The sequence below is a fragment of the Cryptomeria japonica genome, chromosome 8 (genome assembly GCF_030272615.1).
Source record: "Cryptomeria japonica chromosome 8, Sugi_1.0, whole genome shotgun sequence".
Taxonomy (NCBI): Eukaryota; Viridiplantae; Streptophyta; class Pinopsida; order Cupressales; family Cupressaceae; genus Cryptomeria; species Cryptomeria japonica.
In genome coordinates, this window is record NC_081412.1 from 554,392,287 (window position 1) to 554,396,963 (window position 4,677).

Below are 4,677 nucleotides of genomic sequence, written 5' to 3' on the forward strand. Positions count from 1 at the left end.
CCTTCTCAATATCCTCATACCAACAAACCTATTGTAATGCCAACAATCTCCCCCTTTGGCATTGATGGAAATACCAACTTTGATTTATTTCAATTGATACAGACTGCTATAATTCTTCTCCTATTATCCTTGAGCTATAAATTTCTCCTGAAATTTTCTCCCCTAGTCATTAGTCTTCTCCCCCTTTGACAAACAATGCCAAAAGTAAAACTAATCCATGATTAATTCCCCTGTGAAGTATTTTCCTTGTTGTTAAAACATATACCAATGTATCATCTTAGTCTCGGTCAGAGCATCTTGTCTCATTCACTATTTCCTACACAAACTTTAGAAAACCTCCTAAAGTGTGTAAATCAGTATCAACTCGCAAATAGTATTATGTAGAGTCATAAAATTTATACTTGCACCGAACTTTGTCAGTGAGTACTAGATGGGGTAGGACCCCTAAGTTGCTTCTGAGATACTCAAAAGTGTCCCTTGGTAGTGGCTTTGTGAATATGTCTGCTATTTGTTCCTTTGTGTTAACATACTCCAGCACAACTTTCTTTTCTTGAACTTCTTCTCTTAGATAATGATACTTTATAGAGATATGCTTTATCTTAGAGTGCATTACTGGATTCTTTGAAATGTTAATAGCACTCGTATTATCACAAAATATAGTTACTAGCTCAGTAACTGTCTCATTCATACCTTCCAACAGTTCTTTGATCCATGCTATATTGGTGCAATTCAATGCCGCAATGACATATTTAGCTTCAACTATTGACTGTGAAATGCATCCTTGTTTCTTGCTAAGCTAACTCACTAGTCTTTTTCCCAAAAAGAAAGCTCCACCACTTGTGCTTTTCCTGTCATCAATATTTCCTGCCCAATCAGGATCAGTATAGACTTTTAAGTCAAAATCATTCCTCTTTTTATATAGTAAACCATAATCTTCAGTGCCTCTCAAGTATCTGAAAATTCTCTTGATTGATGTCATATGAGTTTCTTTGGGATCTGCAGAAAATCTAGCAGCTATACCTACTACATGTGCTATATCAGGCCTATTGTGAACTACATATTGCAACTTTCCAATCATAGACCGGTAAAGTGTCTCATCAATAGATGCAAATTCATCATTCTTTGATAGTTTACAATTAGTAGTCATAGGAGTACTTATAGGTTTAGAATCCTCCATTCCAAATTTCTTCAAGATTTCCTTTATATACTTGGATTGAGTAATGAAAATCCCATTTTGCATTTGCAGTATTTGTAAACCTATTAAATACTTTATTTCACCGATTAATGACATCTCAGATTCTTTACACATTTCATTTCCAAAGTTCTTGCATAAAGAATCATTTCCACAAAAAATAATATCATCAACAAATATGGCTAACATCAATATTCCCTTCTCCTTATCATTCTTCATATACATGTTGTTGTTTTCACTAGTCCTTATAAATCCAATCTTTATTAAGTAAGAGTGCAACCTTTCATACCATGCTCTAGGTGCTTGCTTTAGGTCATATAAAGATTTGTTCAACTTACATACCTGATCTTTATTCTTCTCTTCAATAAATCCTTCAGGCTATTCAATGTAAACTTCTTCTTCTAGTATACCATTCAAAAATGCAGATTTAACATCCATTTGATATACCTTGAAATTTTTGTAAGCAACATATGCCAACAATGTCCTTACTCCCTCAAGTCTTGCCATAGGTGCAAAAGTCTCACCATAGTCTATTCCTTCTTCTTGGGCATAACCTTTGCAAACTAATCTTGTTTTATTCTGAATGACCTCACCATTTTCATATAGCTTATTTCTGAAAATCCACTTTGTACCGATTACATTTTTCTCTTTTGGTCTTGGGACCAGTGTCCATGTCTCATTTTTCTTGATTTGTTCAATCTCTTCTGTCATAGAATTCACCCAATCTTCATTGCTTAATGCCTCTTTTACTATCCTCAGTTCAAACTCGGATATTAGACATGTGTTTTGTCTCAGTTTATTCTTTGTCATCACTTGATCATCCTTATCTCCTATAATCTGACTTGATGCATGATTTCTTCTAACATATTTTGCTAATATAGGCTTGGTAGGATCTGTATGATCTTCTTCATCACTCAGTAACTGAGTATTTTCTTCATTTTCTTCATCGGCTTTCTTAGTAAGACTTACCGATTGTACATATACAAACTCTTCATAATCTTTTGGTTCTTTGGAATTTCCTTCATCATTCCTTTCTGCAAATTCATCAATATTCACATTTACACTTTCCACTATTTTATTAGATGATTTGATCAGACATTTAAATGCTTTACTCCTAGAGGAATAACCAAGAAATGTTCCTTCCTCACTTTTCTGATCAAATTTTCCATTTTTGTCATCTTTGTGAACATAACATCTACTTCCAAATATTTTAAAATAACTTACATTTGGTTTCTTGTCATACCAGATTTCATACGATATCTTCATAGTTCCTTTCTTCAGTTGTATTCAGTTCAGGGTGTAAACTGTAGTGCTTATTGCTTCTCTCCAAAATGTTTGAGGTACTCTCTTTTCTATCATCAATGTTCTGGCACAATCTACAATTGATCTGTTTCTTCTTTCAACTATCCCATTTTGTTGTGGTGTTCTCAATGTAGACACTTGTCTCTTTATACCATGATCATTTCAAAATAAGTTAAATTCATCTGAAATGAATTCTCCTCTATCAGATCTTAGACATTTCAACTATCTTCCTATTTCATTTTCAACTCTTGCCTTATACCATTTGAATATTTGAAAGGATTCTGATTTCTCTTTTAAAAACATAACTGACATCATCCTTGAGTAATCATCCACAAATAATATGAAGTATTTATCACCATAATAACTTTGAACTTTCATAGGACCACAAAGATCAGTGTGCACAAGATCTAAAATTCCTTTAGAAGTGTAAGACTTACTTGTAAAGATTGATTTTGTCATCTTACCCATCTGGCATCCTCGACATATTGCATTCTCAGGTTTTTCCAAGCTCGGTAGACCTCTTACTCAGTGCTTCTTACTTATTTTGATCAGGTTATCAAAATTTACATGACAAAACCTTTTATTCCATAACTTGGTATCTTCTATTTTTGCATATAGACAGATGTTCAGAGTTGAGTCAAGATGAAATGTATTACCTCTTGTTTGAGTCTTGGTAGCAACCAACTTTCCATGTTTGTCATGAACTTTGACAATTCCTTTCTGAAACTCTATTCGGTATCTTGTATTGTTTAGCTGTGCTACACTCAACAAATTGTATTTCAGACCTTCAACCTAAAATACATCATCACATTTAGCATTGTCAAGAAGTGTGATAGATCCTTTACCTTTCACTGGACATGGTGCATCATTACCAAATCTTATATAACCTACATCATAATCTTCTAATTTAACAAACTTGTGCTTATCACCTGTCATGTGATGTGAGCATCCACTATCTATCATCCAAGAATCATTATTATTTATGTGTGATATTAAGGCTTTTTCTTCATACCTTTCTTCATCTGATCCATCTTTGATAGCCACATATACAACTTCCTCAGTCTCAGTCCCATCAGATTTATCATCATTGGTTTCCTCATCAGCTACTAGGCATGTCTTTCTATCTCTCCTTCTGAAGTCTCAGTGCCCTCTGTATTGGTTGTCTTTCTATCTGTCATCTTGGTATTCTCTCTTTTCACTAGATTCTTTGTTAGGACAGTTAGAAGCCATATGCCCAATTTTATCATAGTTAGAACATTTTAAAGGTGACTTTCCTTTATACTTACCTTTGCCTCTCAGTAACCTTTTGGCCAATAATGCTTCAAACTCTTCTTGCTTTCTGATTTCCTCATATAGTTTGTGTACTTCTTCCATGTTTTTGTGAAATCTCTCACTTGCTCCACTATGATTTCCTTCAGCATACTTATACATTCTATCATTGTAATCATTAGATTCACCACGATGAAAAGAACTGAATGCAAATTCAACTTTGTTTACCGAAGACCCACTATTATCAAAATTACTTAACTCAAAAGCATGTAGCTTACCGATAGTAGCATCCAAAGAGACTGACATGTTTGGTACAGACCTTAATTCATTAATTGCAAAGACTCAAATGGCATAAGTAGGTAGAAGTGTTCTCAGCAACTTACTTGCTACATCCTTTTCTTCAATAGTTCCTCCTGCACCTTTGATTTGATTGACAGTTTCCTTTAACCTTGTACTGTATTGGATTATGTTCTCACCTTTATTCATTCTCATGGATTCAAGTTGTCCTCTTAGACTGTCTATTTTTTCTCTTTAAAAATGTTCATCACCACCATACACAAATATAAGCTTATTCCACATAGCTTTGGCATCATTACAACCTTCTAGATCATTAAACTCTGAGTCGGTCAATGCTAATGTTATTTCAATCATTGCTTGAATATGTTCTTGCTTTGCCTTTATTTCTTCCATTGTCATAGGTTAGGTGCTAGGTGCAGTGTAATCATTCTCCACATAATATGTTGCATATTCTCCGATTCCTGATAAGTGGAGCTTCATCCTTTTCTGCCATGTGGAGAAACTTGACTTGTTCAACTTTGGTGCATCCCTTTTATACATCTTCAGATCTTGCCTCAAGTTTCTTTAAACTTTTCTTTCAGAGTTCTAGCTCTGATACCAATTGTTAGTTATATGAG